Source organism: Triturus cristatus, chromosome 1_2, assembly GCF_964204655.1.
Source record: "Triturus cristatus chromosome 1_2, aTriCri1.1, whole genome shotgun sequence".
Taxonomy (NCBI): domain Eukaryota; kingdom Metazoa; phylum Chordata; class Amphibia; order Caudata; family Salamandridae; genus Triturus; species Triturus cristatus.
Window position 1 is genome coordinate 22,139,214 of NC_140580.1, and position 19,317 is coordinate 22,158,530.

Here is a 19,317-nt window from a genome sequence, read left to right on the forward strand (position 1 = left end):
GGTGGTATTTGCTGTAGCTTCCGGGGGGGGTCCTGTGTCCCTGTGCTGTAGGTGTTCATTGGCCTTGGTCTGTCCGTGTTGGCGGGGGTGCCCTGTCGGTTTCCAGATGCTGGAGGCGTGGGTACAGGGGGTGCAGATGTTGATACTGCTGGTGCTGCATGAGGCCTCACACCGGAGGGGCCAGGTTGGTCATCGTCATCCGAAGAGGACAGAGACAGAGTCAGACCAGAGAGCTCAGTGTCCGCCAGAGTCTGGGACTGGGAATCATCATCATTTGGTGCTGGGTGCCCAGCACCACCTGTGTTTGGAAGAGACACACGATGTGAGTTATGGTTCTACATGCATCGATGGTTCACAAACATGACATTTTCTACTTTTCGAACAGATGCCTGCCTGTACACTGCTTTTTCCCAGCTTGTCACGGACAGAGTTTGATATTGTTGTTGGCCATTTCCCAGCATGGCCTTGTGCTCCCCACAACAGAGCCCAGTGTCAGACATATTGTCAGTCCCTTCACACTCCCTGTGGGGTGAGTATGGTTCAGTGTGAGCTTGCTGGCCCATGTGGGTGGGTGTAGAGTGTCTGTGACTGCAACTCCCATCATACTCTTGGCTACGTCCCCTTCCCAGCATGCACATACTTCCTTCCTCTTGAATCTGCTGCCCTGTGAGGGAGTGTGACAGCAATGGCAAGATGGCTGACTGTGAAGTCCTGGTGCTTGTTGTTGCCCATTTCCCAGCAGGGCCTTGTGCTTCCCACAACAGAGCCCAGTGTCAGACATCTTGTCAGTCCCATCCCACTCCCTGTGGGGTGAGTATGGTTCAGTGTGAGCTTGCTGGCCCATGTGGGTGGGTGTAGATTGTCTGTGACTGCAACTCCCATCATACTCTTGGCTACGCCCCCTTCCCAGCATGCACATACTTCCTTCCTCTTGACTGTGCTTCCCTGTGAGGGAGTGTGACAGCAATGGCAAGATGGCTGACTGTGAAATCCTGGTGTTTGTTTGGCTACAAGTCCAAAGAGAGCCCCTGTGCTTCACACAGCAGCACCCAGTACGGGGTATCTTTTGCTGATATTTCACTGAGGTGTGTGTCAATGCATTCTACCCGGTGAGTTGTGTGGAGTTTGTGTTGAGGGGCGGGTGTCTCCACATACTGGTAAGTAGGTTCAGGGCTGTCAGACCTCCTTCCCATCATGAAACGTGCTTCCATTGTAGGGTGTGCAAGTTGTCTTTCAGGATATCAGTCAGTGGTGTCCTGCTTCTGATTTGCACACAACCCCTAGCAGGGCCTTGTGCTCCCCACAGCAGGACCCAGTGTCAGCCATCTTGTCAGTCATTTTCCACTCCCTGTGATGTGGGCATGTTTCAGAGAGGTCTTGATGGGCCAATCAGGAGGGGGAGCATTATCTGTGACTACAGGCCTCATCATGCTTTTGGATACACTCACTTCACCTGCACCCCCACTATTCCTTCCTTTCAGTCAGCTGCACTATGAGGTAGTGTGTTTGTGGTGGCAAACTGTCTGGCAGTGTCTATGTAGCTTTGTGCCACTGGCTTGCTCTATTTGTTTGTAGGTTGGTGCATGTCATGACAGAGTTCCAAGTCACTATGAGATGGCAGGTATTGTGTTTGTCTGACTGGCAAACACATCTTGGTATGATTATCTATTGGTTAGTGTAGCTTTGCTTGCGGTGCATGGTTTCACTGTCCCTTTGCCACACAATCTTGGGTATGTTGTTTGTGTACTCACCAGGCTCTGGTATGTCTGTTAGCCCATGGACGCTCTCTGGTGGTAGGATGTCCCGCACCTTCTCCTCCCAGGTCCTGAATTATGCTGGTTTGGCAGGAGGGCCACCGCCAGTGCACTGACTCAGGGCGTGATCTTTTTCGATGAGTTTCTTGACCCTCCTGCGCACATCATACCACCTGTTCTGGATATCGTCCTTTGTGCGCCTTGCTGGTGCTTGAGCATTCACCTTGTCCGCAATCCTCGCCCACATCTTTGTTTTCTATGACATGGGGGTCCTTTGGACCAATGTACCAAACAAATGTGGCTCTACTCTGATGATCTCGTCTACCAGCACTTCTAACTCACTATCTGTGAACTTTGGATTTTTCTTTGGGGGCATGGTGATGGGTGGTTGTGGTGAGGGATGTGTGTGTGAGGGTGCAAGTGAGGGTGGGTGGGTGTTGGTTTTGCTGGCTGTTTGTGTGTGTGCTTTTGGATGAGGTGCTGATGGTGTGTGGGTTGTGTGATGGGTGAGTTGTGAGTTTGTCTGTGGTTGCTGTGTAATGGTGTTTGCTGCTGGCTGTGTCTCCTGTTTGCAAGGGATGATGGTAGTGATTGTAGTCCTTTATATAGTTGGAGTTGTGGGTGTGTCTTTGTCCCAGTTTTTTCTATTTGATATTTATTGGCTTTGTCATTGCTTGTTCGGTCCTTTTTTTGTCTTTTTTCTTTTGGGTTTTGTAGGCATGAAGGAGACGTTCATGTGACGGAAACGGACGCTGCTGTTGTCTCGTGTGGACTTCTCCGCCTCGTTGACGCTGCCTATCTTCTGTGTTTCATACGCGTCGGTCGCGAAGGTCTCTATTGCTTGTGTGCTCTGTTGTCTGTGCATGTCGGTCGTGTGGCTTGATCTCCGTGCGAGTCGGTCTGGTTTTACACGCATTGCATCGTACTGCGCGGATCGGACATCGCGGGTACGGGTCGGTCGGGTTCATTCCGGGTTCGTGTCGGTCGGTGAAACTCGCGTCGGTTTTCCGTCCGGATCACTATTTTTCCTACGGCTCGGTCGTACGGCTTGTATTCCGTACGTGTCGGTTGTAATTCACACACGTTGCATCGTACTGCACGGGTAGTACGACGCTGGTCCGTGTCGGTCAGTATTCGGTCCGGGTCCGTGTCGGTCGGTTAGTTTTGCGGCCGGAATCGAAATCGGCCCCTTGAAGGTAACCGACAGCATACAGTGGTTCACAAAGTGTAGCAGTACCTTCATAAATGGGATGTATTATAGGGTGTTGTAGGCTGATACATGGATGCTTTATACCAACTTTTAGAATTTAGAAACAGAGGCAGGATCAGGTTTTATCCAACTTGCGCAAGTGAGTCTCATGTTTAGCTAGGTCATTGGGCACCAAAAAATCTGTCCTATGGCAACTACCATAGATTAATACTTCTCCTGTGTAAAGAAATCATTTAAGAAAGCTACTCCATCAGAATAATGTGAAATATATAATGATACATACATCTGAAGATAGAATCTACTACAGTATAAGCATAGAAAACCATCTGATTATGCACCCCTAGTTATTGTGCACTAATTGAGGGTAGCCACAATGAAAACCTTTCCCAAGGATTTGCAACACATGCTTATACAGTGAGAGAAGCTACATGAAATATGTTGGTAGCCAACCATAACAGTTTAGATGACACCAACCCAGTCCCTCCAACCAACTTGTTATTAATAAATCACCCACAATCCCACTACGGGCAACAGAAGGAACCAGCCTGTATGATGTAGGCACTGCAGAAATTGCAAACACGTTTGTGGTTACACATTATCTCAATATGCAATCATTAGAGAGTTTGACATTTGCACAGGCCGGTACCTTCCCTATGAGGGGTGATGCAAGTTGCCTGGCAAAATACAAAATACAAGTCCCATCACAGCAGGGATCTTTGAGTTTGCCCCTGGATATAAGGGTCTTGCACTTGCGAGTTCATAAATAGTGAGAATGCTCAGAAGCAGATCCTTGCAGTAAACAAGTTTATATCTTGGCTCGCCTCTCCCAAGGTATGACTGGCCCTTTGTGGGATGACTTTGAACTTTGCTTTAAGATTCAGGGCTATCAGACCATGAGTCAAGACAGATTCAGTACAGAAGACAACCCTTAGCTTATGAGCAGGTACCTCTGTTGAGCAGGTACCTGAAGCTTCGCAGTCCCAACTGCAATAGCAGAAACCCTGTCAGAACTCAATCAATCAATTCATTCACATTTGTAGAGCACGTCACTGTCACACCTGTGGGTATCTGGGCGCTAGGGTGCGAGGTCTCAGTCGAAAAGCGAGGTGGGGTGGGGGTAGCTTCGGGAGGAAGGGGTGCTTAGGGTGTGACCCCCTTCCCAAATAAATGCATTCTTGGCTTGGTAATTGGGTCTGTGGGCCCAGGATCTGGTCTGCTCCCCCTGTGGGGTAATGTGAGATGCACACCCCCTGAATCACACCGTCCAAGCCACACCCCTGCCGCCCTGCTCCTCTCTTTTCTGCTCTGCCAGGTTAGCACAGCATTCTTCCTAGTCTGCTCATTTTTCTGCCCTCTGTTTTGTTTCTTCTGCTTGTTTTTCTGCCCTCTGTTTGCCCTCTTCCACTCTGTTTTGCCTTTACTGCTAGTTTTTCTGCACTCTGTTTTGCCCTCTTCTACTCTGTTTTGCCTTTTCTACTATTTTTCTGCCCTCTGTTTTGCTTTTCCTGCTCGTTTTTTCTGCCCTCTGTTTAGCCTTTTTCTGCTTGTTTCTTCCCTCTTAACGCTGTTTCCTCCAGACCTGAGTAGTGCCTTCTAGCCTTGCCACAGCAGGTTTTGCCTGCAGGATTCCCAGCCCAACTTTCATCACTACTTTCAATGTCTGTCACAGTTCTTTGCTACAGCAATACCCTGGTCACAGACCTCACTTATCCATCATTGCGGCTAAGCTCCAGGCTGCTATTCCACAGGGGCACTATTGAGAATTAAGTACAAGCAGCCAGACTCTAACCTCTAGTAGAAGTATGAGTGCCCAACTAGGTAATCATTTGAGCTTGTCATTACTGACACTGCCTGATGATTGACAATCACGAAAGTACCAGGTCTTTATAGTTCATTACTCAAACCGGATTCAGGAAACCGGGATAATCAGGAAAAAGGGTAGAAGCCAAAGCAAAAATGTACTACAGGGCGTAGCTGTTCTCTTGTATGCTTCTGATCCACACCCGGCTCCTGTATGACCAATAATATTTTTTCTCAAGATCTAATATTTTTAGCCACTGCACTTGAATAGAGAGTCAACGACCGAATTATAGCTATGTTCAATGAAGGCAACTGCAAAAATGGGCGAGAAGGTCTCAAAGGTATAAAATCATGGCACTTTGTACTTCAAAACCAAAAGTAATTGGAACAATAATCACATTTTTAAATGCTTCAGACCAACAGGTCAAAGCACAACAATATAAGTTCAGGAAAGTATAGGTGGAGACACTAAGGTGCCAATTACGATCCGGTAAAAAACATTCCCCGTGCGACTCGTATCCGGTCTTTTTACCGTACGAATCGTACAAGTGCCGTACGAACTGGCAATCACGATTCGCATGGTAAAAAGTCCATACGAACCGCATCGGGAATGATTTCCCACACGTCCTCGGGTCGGAAAATGTGTCCGACACGTCCTCGGACGATTTACCGTACAAATGGGAAAGGTGAAGTCCGACCGAGGAATCACGATCCATCCCGTGCGTCCGATGTTACAACCGTATGGAAAAAACACCGTCTGCACCAAACTCCCATAGCAACCATGGAGACATGTGCCCGCATACGCGCCCAACACTCCCCCCCGCCCCCGTACGTCCGAGACGTACCCCCGTGTATGTACACCCCCACCCGTGTATGTACACCCCAGTACGTTCGAGTCGAACCCCCACCCCTGTACGTGTCGTACCACCGTCTATGTACACCCCAGTACGTTCGAGTCGAACCCCCACCCCTGTACGTGTCCGACTCCCATGTATGTACACCCCAGTACGTTCGAGTCGTACCCCCACCCCTGTACGTGTCGTACCACCGTCTATGTACACCCCAGTACGTTCGAGTCGAACCCCCACCCCTGTACGTGTCGTACCACCGTCTATGTACACCCCAGTACGTACGAGTCGTACCCCCACCCCTGTACGTGTCGTACCACCGTCAATGTACACCCCAGTACGTTCGAGTCGTACCCCCACCCCTGTACGTGTCGTACCACCGTCTGTGTACACCCCAGTACGTTTGAGTCGAACCCCCACCCCTGTACGTGTCCGACCCCCATGTATGTACACCCCAGTACGTTCGAGTCGTACCCCCACCCCTGTACGTGTCGTACCATCGTCTATGTACACCCCAGTACGTTCGAGTCGAACCCCCACCCCTGTACGTGTCGTACCACCGTCAATGTACACCCCAGTACGTTCGAGTCGTACCCCCACCCCTGTACGTGTCGTACCACCGTCTATGTACACCCCAGTACGTTCGAGTCGAACCCCCACCCCTGTACGTGTCGTACCACCGTCAATGTACACCCCAGTACATTCGAGTCGAACCCCCACCCCTGTACGTGTCGTACCACCGTCAATGTACACCCCAGTACGTTCGAGTCGAACCCCCACCCCTGTATGTGTCGTACCACCGTCTATGTACACCCCAGTACGTTCGAGTCGTACCCCCACCCCTATACGTGTCCCACCCCCGTGTATGTACACCCCCACCCGTGTATGTACACCCCTGTACGTTCGAGTCGTACCCCCACCCCTGTACGTGTCGTACCACCGTCAATGTACACCCCAGTACGTACGAGTCGTACCCCCACCCCTGTACGTGTCGTACCACCGTCAATGTACACCCCAGTACGTTCCCGTCGCACCCCCAACACAACCTCCTAAGTATGGAGCGCACCCCAGGCCCCAACATCACAACCGCATGTACGAGTCGTACCAAGCCACACACAAGGACAGCACCGTACAACCAAATGGCCCATGTACACACCGTACACACGCTCAAAACGCACGTACACAACCAGGACAAAACAAAACAACACAAGAATACACTATACGAATGGCACAAAGCCACTAAACATGGCCAACAAACACTACAAAAACACCTTCACTGACCTGCAACTGCCAAAAACAAACAGAGGCCCAAAACACCACCACTCCTTATAACACACCCACCCAAACTTCAAACACAGCCACACCCACCAATGGACCAATAAAAAGGGCCCACACACACAAACCATGAGCCTTTGCAACAGACTCACTGCTGCCAGACACCACAGAACCATACTACAAGCTTCACCACACCTTACACTTGCACACCTTCACACAACCACCTTCACAAACACCCCCTCATCACATTCACACACACACACCTGCACAACCACACCCACACACCCACAACCATCCACACACCCCCCCACCATCCACACCCACACCCCTCACCATGCCCACTAACAAGAATCCAAAGTTCAGTAACCGAGAGTTGGAGGTCCTTGTTGATGAAATCCTCAGAGTCGAGCCACAGCTCTTTGGAACATTGGTCAGACAGACCAGCATTGCAGCAAAAACAGCCATGTGGCAGACCATCGTCGATGCTGTGAATGCTGTTGCGGACACCAGAAGGACCAGGCAGGAATGCCAAGCCAGGTGGTACGATCTGCGGAGGAGGGTCCGAGCCAAGATGCTGGAGGAACACAACCAGGCCAACGCCACTGGAGGAGGGCCCTCCCGCAGACCCGTACACTACCAGCCCTGGGAGGAGAGGGTGATGGCCATACAGCCGGTGGAGGCAGTCGAAGGATTAGGAGGACTCCGAGACCCGGGTGAGTACACAAACAACGCACCTCACATGGGGGGAACGTCATCCACAACCAAACTCACAAACAGGCACGCAACCACCCCAAGCTATCGCATGACTCACCCACACTCCATGAACACGCACATGCCACTGCCGCCACCATGCCCCATGCACCCAGCTGGACAATGTCAAGTCACAGGCCACAGCAGACACCAACACATGACACGGTAACCCGGATGGCGGGAGGGTGGGCCCCAAAAATCACATCGTGCAACTCAGAAGCAGACAACAATGCCCACTGCCCATATGGCCCAGGTCACAGCCAGACAAACAGTGTGTCCCCACACAGGAAAGACTCGCCAGCAAATGGCGGACGCCTTGCATCAACACATGGGGGTGAAGGCACTGTTTTGCACATGACAGCAGCTAATGAACAGCCAACACTGTGAAAGAGTGGCAGCACACACAACCACAGCAGCAGCGCACACACAGACACTACACCCAATGGGTGCCTGGAGATCAGAAACAAACTCACAGCAACAAGCCAAGGGCCATTCAAAGGACTGGAAAAAGTGTGTGTCTAGGAAGCTGGGCTGAGGTGACAGAGGGTGACACACAGAGGGAGGGAGAGGGGGACAGAGAGGGAGGGAGAGGGGGACAGAGAGGGAGGGAGAGGGGGACAGAGAGGGAGGGAGAGGGGGACAGAGAGGGAGGGAGACACAGGGACACGGACAGAGGGAGGAGGCTGACACACGGAGGGAGGGAGAGGGGGACAGAGAGGGAGGGAGACACAGGGACACGGACAGAGGGAGGAGGCAGACACACGGAGGGAGGGAGAGGGGGACAGAGAGGGAGGGAGAGGGGGACAGAGAGGGAGGGAGACACAGGAACACGGACAGAGGGAGGAGGCAGACACACGGAGGGAGGGAGAGGAGGACAGAGAGGGAGGGAGAGGGGGACAGAGAGGGAGGGAGACACAGGAACACGGACAGAGGGAGGAGGCTGACACAGAGAGGGAGGGAGAGGGGGACAGAGAGGGAGGGAGACACAGGGAGAGCAAATCAGCCGTGTGGTGTGTGGGAATGTCTGCTCGTCAGCAGGTAGACTGCGTGCATGTAGCCAAGGGTGGCCAGTGCCAGAACCCCCCCTCTTCCCCATGGCAAAACACAGGCCCATGTCACAACCTGTTCACGAGCACAACGACAGCTACCTGCATTATATAAGTGTGTGGATCCACTCCATGTGCACATGTACAGTGCTACACGGAAGGCGCCAATGCATGGCTCGCCACACCTGCCCACTCCACTGCTGACTGCAGTCACACTTGACGCAGCAAGTAAGACTCTGCCACACATATTTAAAGGGGCCAAAGTGGTGTCCAAGGGACACACCCATGCACAAGTGCACTGTGAGTGGAATGCAAGTCAGATCCTAATTCCAAGAGGAAAAGTGCCAACTTTGAAACTGATGAAACATGGATGTTGCATGGACCAAAATTAACATTGTCTCTCTCACACACAGGTCAACGTCGTGGTTCACCCCCCAACACTGGGGGGGAAGACTCACAGGACCCGGATCTGCGGGAGCCCGATCCCACCGGCAGCGACGACTCTCACCACTCTGTGGACGACCCCGACCGACCTGGCACCTCTGGTGTCCAACCACCTGCAGCACCTGCGTCAGGTACAACTGTGCCAACCACCACCCCCACTCCTGCCACATCCCAGGAGACACCCAGGATCCCTGCCCCACCACCACAATGCAGCCAGGCTGGCCAGGAGGGACACGGTGTCCCGGGCACCCAGGAGGAGGCAGGCGACAACGCCAATGCCACCCCTCAGGGGTCCCGGAGACCCGATGTACCCACAAGGGCAGGCCAGGTGCAAGTGGGCAGGGGTGGTGGGAGTGGAGGACGGCGGAGGCGCGAGCCTGACCAGTTGGCTGGGGAACCGGTATTTTCCCATGTCCGTAACATCCTGGACACATACCGGCAGGACACCACAGGCCTGGCCCAGGTTGTGTCTGTCCTCGAGGGGATCAAGACCCAGCAGGCCCAGCAACATGCGGAGCTACATGCCTGTCTACTGCAACACCAACGGAGGATGGAGGACGGACAGGCTGAGCTTGTGATGGCGTACACGGGAATTCACGATACACTCCGTCGGATGGCCGACAACATGGCCGACCCTCCCTGTGCCAGAAGGCGGAGAACATCACCACCCACAGGGAGGGAGCAGGAGGAGGAGGAGGAAACATCCGATGGAGCATCCCAGACGTCGTCACGGCCTGCTTCTGAGGGTCCCCGCAGGAGGGCGGGTCGTCCACGTAAAAGACCGTGAGGGTCGGCGCAACATCACCATCTCCCAGGACACCTGGCCTGGCACCTGGCCCACTGGAGCAACAGCATCACAGCATCAAGAGACATTCTCTGCCACATGGCCCTGCTGGTCACTGTCTGACCAATGTTGACAAAGACTGTGGCATGGACTCTGAGGATTTCAAATGGCAAGGACACCAACTCCCCTACTGAACTTTGGATTCCAAACTCCCGGAAAACCCCTCACTTTATCCCCCCCCCCCCCAAAATAAAAATTCACACCATGAAGAGAAGATGCCTGCTGGTTGCATTATTACCTTACATGTGTGTTGTAAAGTCTAAACATGCCTGAGCTCTCTTTTGACTCCAACCATCCACACCCTGGGGCCTGAGTCTGGCACAGGACACACGGGTCACAGTGTATTAGTCAAGACAGACATGGAGCACCATACACACCCGTGATGGGCCCAACCAGCTGAGGGGGTGGCCGCACAACCGTGCTGACAGACACATTGAGTACAGCAACAGTCATGCGCAGAGGTCAGGGATCATGTCCAGGGTCCTGGGGGGCACCCAGGTATGTGTAGACAGGTGGCAGAACCATGTCCTGCAAGCTTGAGTCCGGTGGATGCAGAGAATGGGGGCCTGGCCAACGTTGGATGCATGGGGATGGCACATGTCACAATACCCACACAGTCATGGACATCATGCCCAATACACAGTCTCAGCCCACACACACAGCTTGCATCTTGCTACTCGACACATCGACACATAGCCACTATCAGGGAGAACCATGCCAGACATGCTGGATGCACCGTGGCAACACACCAGCATTGACGGAGAAGAGGCACCTTGGAGGCATAGGGACACCTTTATTAGTCATGTTTTCGGGATTGCAGAGGCAACTTGAAGTACACATGAACACATCTTGTGGAGTAACATGTGGGTCCAACACTGGCACCCCCCTTCTGCAGCACAAATGCGTGTTAGCCATGGAACTGGCACACAATTGTCGGCTAACAGCTAAACACCCACAGCTGCTCACGGAGAGCCTGCCACACACCATTGATCCGCTGATGTGGAAGTCCCACACCATGTCAAGCCAATGCTAACCGCATGTGTCCGAGGGCAGTGTTACACACATTGATGCCATCATCACAATCCACTATCCCATCACTGATGACTGTCAACAAGTCTGACCATCTATTCAGGTGTACACAGCTGCATGTCGTGTCCCATGGTGATGCTACATGGCTGCAGAGGAACCAAACATCGACAGGGGCAGTGTGCATACATCGTGAACAACTGCCACACCCAATACACCCCTGATGCATCCCTTACCCTATGGAGACTTCCAAACGTGTCCGTGCCTGTAACGCTGAGTCAGCCCACGATGACGTGTCCATGAGGAATAGCAGTGCCACAACAATGCAAGCAGCAGACGGCATGCGCAAGTACCTGGGGAAGAGAGACACAAAAGAAGTCAGCCACAAAAAGCACAGCCACTTGCATGTGCATTTACTCGACACATGTATGGATGACAACATGCTAGGTCACAATTATGACTGGGGAAATACAACCATCACTGCCACCATCACTCCAGTGACACACCCACACACACCTCTGACTCACGTGCCATACATGCAGGTGGAGACACACATCACAACACATGCCACACGGGGACCAATGCGTGCACACTCAGACACTGGTACTCACCACTAAGCAAAGAAGTCGCGTATGAGCTGAGTCCGGATGTCCTCTTGCGGCTCCACATCCTCCACATCACTAGCCCCATTGCCAAGCCCTTCGTCCTCCACGGGTGGATGGTCCTCGTCATGTTGATCCAGGATGAGTGGCACAGCTCTCTCAACTGCCATGTTGTGCAGCATGCAGCAGACCATGAAGATTTTGCAGACCTTCGCAGGGGCATATGGGAGCACGCCGCCGGTCTTGTGTAGGCACCTAAATCGGCTCTTCAGCAGGCCAAACGTCCTCTCTATCACTCGCCGTGTCCGGCCATGGGCGGTGTTGTAGCAGAGCTGGGCTGGCGTGATGGGGTTGCGGAGAGGTGTGAGCAGCCATGGCATGTTGGGATAGCCAGCGTCCCCTACATGGGAAGCACATTTACATCGTTAGAAGTGGTGCAGCGGTCGTGCTGGTAGGCTATGCAAAATACAGGACAGACAGACTGTACCCACCAACAACACATGCTCTTTCATTGCGCAGCTGCATCATCATTTCAGGCATCCTGCTACGCCTCATGATGTAGGCATCGTGTGCTGATCCTGGAAAACGAGCACAGACATGTGAAATCACCATGTTGGACTGACACACCACAAGGGCATTGATGGAGTGGTAGTGCTTCCGATTGCGGTATGCCACCTCCCGTGCGTGTGGTGGTACCAAAGCTACATGTGTCCCATCTATGGACCCAATGACATGGGGCATCCCTCCCAGGGCATAGAATCCACGCTTGACCGCAGTCAACTGTTCAGGGGTTGGGAACTTGATGAAGTCATCCAGGTGAATCAACATGGCCTCTAAGAAATCATGCAGCACACGGCAGAACATGCTCTGGGACATGCCACCAACATGAGCTATGGTATATTGAAAGGTACCCGTGGCAAGAAAATGTAGGGCAGCCATTACCTTCAGCTGGGGTGTCAGTGCCGTAGGATACCTGTGCTGTGGTTGCAGGTGTGGTCCCAGTCTCGCCGTCAACTCCAGAATCAACGGTTGGGGGAAGCGGTAGAGCCGGATGCTGTCATTCTCCCGCATGTCAGCCAAGTCCGGAATTGCTCGGGCAAGAGGCGGCGCTCTGCAGTAATTTGTAAGTGACAAGGAAGAGTGAGTGCACTACGACAACAATTCATATGTACTGAGCACATGTTAATCTGTCAATACACATATGCTACATAGGGAGTCAGGTATGTGCTACATGCCCAGGACACGTATGGATGCAAGGTGACACCCCTACCAAGACCCAGCTACACACGGAGATTGAGAACCTCCCCATGCCATGCCATGGGAATAGCTGTGTCCCAGTGCAAGTGAACAGCCAGACGCAAGACAGGAGTGACATACGCCCACACATCAGCAGAAGTAGGATGCCGATTGCAGAGACTGGTAGCAGAACACTAGAGCCACAGGTCACATGACATTACACTAGGACAGCCCACACACCTTGCCATGAAGGTGCACATGTCATGACTCACCACACATTCATTGTGAGGATGCAGACATGTCCTTGTCACGGTACTCCGTGACCCATGCATACATGTGCACCTCACATCCGCTACCACATGTGGCATGGTGTGCGGAACAGTGTGCAATGTCAATCTACACACAGACACATGTTGGTTGCTGCAACGGCTGCAGCTTTTGAGGGTGCTCCAACATCAACCTGATGGGAAGCCCCCACACATACATGACATAGTCACATTGTGCACCGTGGGTAGTGACAAGTCAGGTGTGGTAACCCCTGTACCGGGCATCAGGGGACACTTCCGTGTGTTGGTGTCCGTGCCATGCCAGTGACGCTCACCCCAAGTGTGCAGTACGACATGCACACATGTCAAAGGAGTCAAGGGCATGCCTGGCACACATTGCACCATCACACAGTACATCTGTAGACATCTCATCATACATCTGGTGCCTTCTCGACTCAGGAGTAATGTTCCACATCACAGGCCGTCACACCTGTGCCCCACACATGTAGTAATGCACAGACGATGCCTTGATGTCAATTAATGGACAAGTATGTCCATTCATGGACAAGTATGTCCATCCATGGACAAGTATGTCCATCCATGGACAAGTATGTCCGCCCTATCCCTACCTGTGTGCCGCCTGTCACCACTGTAATGTGTGAAAACCGCTGTACTGCTGCGAAGAGGGCCTGTGTACGTTCCCATATCACTATGGGAGTGCTGCCGTATATGTACCCATCGTGATGGCGAGCGTACAGGCATGTGTACGGCCCGTACCACTACGAGTACGCATACGCAAGAACACCCATAGTGGTAGGGCCGTACGCACGCCTGTACGCTCCCTATCACTATGGGTGGCCTCGCGTATGCGTACTCGTATTGGTACGGGCCGTACACACGCCTGTACGCTCCCTATCACTATGGGTGGCCTCGCGTATGCGTACTCGTAGTGGTACGGGCCGTATACACGCCTGTACGCTCCCTATCACTATGGGTGGCCTCGCGTATGCGTACTCATAGTGGTACGGGCCGTACACACGCCTGTACGCTCCCTATCACTATGGGTGGCCTCGCGTATGCGTACTCGTAGTGGTACGGGCCGTACACACGCCTGTACGCTCCCTATCACTATGGGTGGCCTCGCGTATGCGTACTCGTAGTGGTACGGGCCCTACACACGCCTGTACGCTCCCTATCACAACGTGTACGCATACGCGAGGCCACCCATAGTGATAGTGAGCGTACAGGCGTGTGTACGGCCCGTACCAATACGAGTACGCATACGCGAGGCCACCCATAGTGATAGGGAGCGTACAGGCGTGTGTACGGCCCGTACCACTACGAGTACGCATACGCGAGGCCACCCATAGTGATAGTGAACGTAGGCACGCGTGTACGGGCCGTTGCAATGCATTTGGGGTGCCCTAGGGCCCCGTAACGCACCGTACCTGTGTGTGAAGCTCCAAATTACATAGGGGACACATGAGGGACAAGTATTAAGGCCTACATGCATGCTGGTTGTCATGGAGACCAAGTTCAAAATTTGAATTTGTTCTGGAAGGTGCACAGCAGAAGTCAGTTGGAATTAATCTACTTTGTTGCAATGTGTTTGTGGGGCTGACATCATGCAGGAGAATGAAACCGATAGAGAACACACAGACTGCTAGGTTTGAAGGGATTGGAGGAAACATAGGATGCAAATGTGAGTGACCAATCACTCTGTACTCCTGTGCATGAGATGGGCCAGCAAGGCAGATATAAGGCAGCCAGGTCCCATGAGGGAGCACTTGCCTGCACATCTTTGTATTCCACGACCCAGCTGCTGCTACTGATTCCCTGGAACCATGTCAAGGGCTGTGGAGAGGTCACAGCCATTCACCCTGGATGAGAACATGGCTTTGGTGGATGTGATCCTCCCACGGTACCCCATGCTGTATGGGCGACCAGGTTATCAGGTGAGTTCAGTGTCCACTGGCACAGACTGTGTCCCTTTTTAGTGACTGTGACTTCTGCCATTGTGTCCAGGTGTGACACACATGCTATGTACTGTAGGGGGGACCCAGGGGGGGGGAATGCCTGATGTCTCCCAGCAGTGCCCTGAGACAGGAGGGGTGGGGGCCTATCACTCCCAGCAGTGCCCTGAGACAGGAGGGGTGGGGGCCTATCACTCCCAGCAGTGCCCTGAGACAGGAGGGGTGTGTGCAGAGTCCTCCCAGCAGTGCCCTGAGACAGGAGGGGTGGGTGCCTATCACTCCCAGCAGTGCCCTGAGACAGGAGGGGTGGGGGCCTATCACTCCCAGCAGTGCCCTGAGACAGGAGGGGTGGGTGCAGAGTCCTCCCAGCTGTGCCCAGACGCAGGAGGGGTGTGTGCAGAGTCCTCCCAGCAGTGCCCTGAGACAGGAGGGGTGGGGGCCTATCACTCCCAGCAGTGCCCTGAGACAGGAGGGGTGGGTGCAGAGTCCTCCCAGCAGTGCCCAGACGCAGGAGGGGTGTGTGCAGAGTCCTCCCAGCAGTGCCCTGAGACAGGAGGGGTGGGGGCCTATCACTCCCAGCAGTGCCCTGAGACAGGAGGGGTGGGGGCCTATCACTCCCAGCAGTGCCCTGAGACAGGAGGGGTGTGTGCAGAGTCCTCCCAGCAGTGCCCTGAGACAGGAGGGGTGGGGGCCTATCACTCCCAGCAGTGCCCTGAGACAGGAGGGGTGGGGGCCTATCACTCCCAGCAGTGCCCTGAGACAGGAGGGGTGGGTGTGATGCACAGTGTGAGCCTGGATCATTGATTGTGTAGTTGCCCTCATTCCACCTGTGTCCTTTCAATGGCACGTACTGCTTTTGGCCTTCCCCCACAGGATCATGTCCCTATGACAAAGGTGCAATGCGTTGGATGCATACTATGCCTTGTTGTAAACAGCAAATGTGTTCTAATCTGTGTCCCCGTGACATGTGCAAGGTGTATTGATGTAGTGTCACTTGTTCATCCTCACAGGTAGACGCCTCTGCCAAGGAGCAGATATGGCTGGACGCCGTCAGCGCCGTGAGGAGTGCGGATGGTCGGAGGCGGCACCTGTCCCAGGTGAGGAAACGCTGGCAGGATATCCGGTGCTGGACGCGGAGGATCGCACGGTTCCTGCTGGGGGACTCACCTGAGAGCCACAAGAACCGCGGGCGCCGCCGTCTCTCCCACATCCAGAAACGTGTGCTGGCGGTGGTCTTTCCTGACTTGGACAGGCGTCTACAGGACATGCAGCAGCCGGAAGGGGGTAGGTACATGTGTGTGTTTGTTGTGTTTCACCAGCATTTGTAAGTGCACTGTTCCATGGATACACTTCCAGGGTTTATGGTGCTGTGCAGATCCTGTTACCCACAGTGTTGCAGGCCTCTCCTGCCTCCCTTTCCCACCTTGCAATGTGTTCCCTGGTCTCTGTGTAGTCACTCCATCACAAAGTTATGTGGCCTGACACCTTCTCCAAGTGTACAATGCCTGCAGCATCATGTGTGGGGGTGGTGTGTAACAGGTTTTGTGACCTTGCCTGTGCCCTGTCCAGTTCTGGACTTGTGGGTTCCATGTCAGTTGGCACTAATGCTGATTTCAGACATGGGAGTTAATCTCTTGAGTGCGAGGCCTTCCAGCAGGCATGTCCCATGTGGTGGCCTGTGACATGATGTGCATGAGTGTGCGTTACGCATAGTGCAGGGATGTTAGCGTGTGTTGCAGTCATTTCCATTCAGGAGCATGGAGTTGTGTGGCCACTACTGTCCCCAGGGGCATATTTTCCTAGGTATCATGTGTGTAATCCGAGAATGTCGACAATCTCTGTGTCTACAGCATAGGTTGTGCTCTGTGCCATTGTCCCCTGGCACCATGTTTCTTGACGTGAGATGTATTACAAGTGTCCACTGTCCAGCCTGACCTGATTTTCAAAGTACATACTCACGGTGGCCATTGCCTGTGTGTCTTGTAGCAATCATCTGATGATGCCCATTTGTACATGATTCTTTGGACAGGCGCACCTTGGGTATTTGGTGTGCAATCTTGAATTATTGCATCCCATGTGTATTTCACCCAGACTAAGAGATGTAAGTGCTTCCTGTGTCTCCACAGATTTGTCTCATGTAGGGGGTGGGTGGGGCGGCCATGGCCTACATTTCAAGACCTGTCATCTCCTTGCTCGGACTGGCCAGTGTGTGATGTTTGTCTGGACATACACTCAAGGTGCAGCGTGCCAGTCAGGGTGGGCATGTTCTCAGTATTACCTATGCTGCATGTGCCTCTAGTTCCTGGATTTGGTCCCTGCCATCCCAATTTCCTGCCACGCTGTGTGGTGCAGATGCAGTGCTGTATTGTCCCCAGGGCCTTGCTCCTCAGTCAGAATAGCATGTCATCTCATTTGGTATTGTGTCATGCTCTCCATAGTTTTGCCATGGCATGGTGGGTCACACAACTGTGTCTTGCAGGGCCTACGTATGTACCTTGTTTTGTAGTTGTAACTCATCCTTTGTTTCAGGCTATGCACTGTAACCTACGTAGATTGTACTCATGTGACATATGTATACAGGTGTATGATTACTTTCTGTCTCTTCACCCTGCCCACAGCATCGTCGGGGGACACGGAGGGAGACATGGACACAGACGGCGCGGAGGGACCGAGCACCAGTGCCAGCGGTGACATCGGGGCTGGCACTTCGAGTGGGACTGATGCGGAGGAGAGTGAACCCGGGGACCTGTCGACTGGCACAACAGAGTATGAAGCTGACGGGTCCGAGGATGATCTCTCCGAGTGGGCGGTGGCTGCACCACCATCTGACAGCAGCCCTACATTTGGCACCGCCCCCTCCATTGGCATCAGCCGCCTCCCACGTGCTCGTGTCCCTTCCCAACGTGCCCGGTCACCACATGTCTCCTTCTTGCCAGGCACCGCACCCCCTGCCCCTGTCTCCACTGCTGCCGCCAATGCTGAGTCTGTGGACATCCAGCGGCAGTTGCAGATTGGTCAGACTGCGATCCTTAATGTCCTCCATGGCCACAGCCAGGTCCTCAACAACATGGAGGCATACTTGGAGGGCATTCATTCATCGCAGGCTGACCAACGCAACTTGCTGAGGTCCATAGACTCCACACTGACTGCAGCAGTGGGTCTCCTGCAGCGCTACGTCCCACCTCCTACCCCTGCTCCTTCCACAATTCCCACTCCCATGCCTGTCCCACATACACCCAGACGTAAGCATGCACCCACCACAACAGACACAGGCACCACACCAGCAGGGAAGGTCCGCCGCACACCTCCTGACACGCACACACAGGGTGCAGTAGGCACACCCACTGGGTCGGGGGGCAAACGTGTGACACGCAGCCAGAGTGGGAGTCCGCATTCCACCCAATCCACTCCCTCCAAATCCCCTCCCCTCAGCTCTCCTGGCCACATCTCCCCCAAAGACTCCTTCATGGCCGCTCTGTCCCTGAGCCCCACAGTGACACCACCCCGCAAGCGGTCAAGGAGGTCCCCGGTCAGGGTGCTTGAGTCCCCCCCCTGTCCACACCCTCCCCCAGTGGCGCTGCGACCCATCCCTCTGACCCCCCCCCCCCCCCCTCCTTGGGGCCTGTGGTTCCTTCGGGTGCAGGGGAGTCCCTGGAGGACCTTGCCGAGGTGTGCAGCGCGCTCCTAGAATCCACCTTTGGCTCTGCCCCACCCCCTGTGGTGGAGTCCTCCATCCCTGCACCCACGACGCCTACCCTTCACCCTCCTGTCCCTGCGGTGCCTGTTTCTTCCCCCCCACATGATGCCCTGACCCCTGTGGAAGACAACGGATTGTAACTGTGCAGGCAAGCTAGGGGACACGCATCCCACTGTGTCCCCCATCCAGCTGGGACTCCTGGACTGCCCTATAGCCTTTGTTAATATTGGACTTACGTCATACTAGTTTTTTGCTCATGCTGAATAAAGCTATTTATTTTTTGGCATTGGAACACTCCTGCATTGCTGGCATTGCTGTTGGTGGGGCTGCTACATGGTTGTGGGTGTTGGTCATGTGTTGGGTGTGTGGGTAATGTAGTGGTGTGCTGCTCATAGGGGGGACCCTGGGATCTGTGTGCCATCACACGGTGTTAGCTACCTTTCTCCATTCATTTAAGCAGTTGCTGCATGTTGCAATTGTCCCAAGGTGTATTCCTTCCTCTGTGTACCCTGACTTCTTCCCTGCAGGGTGTCCCCTGACTTTAGC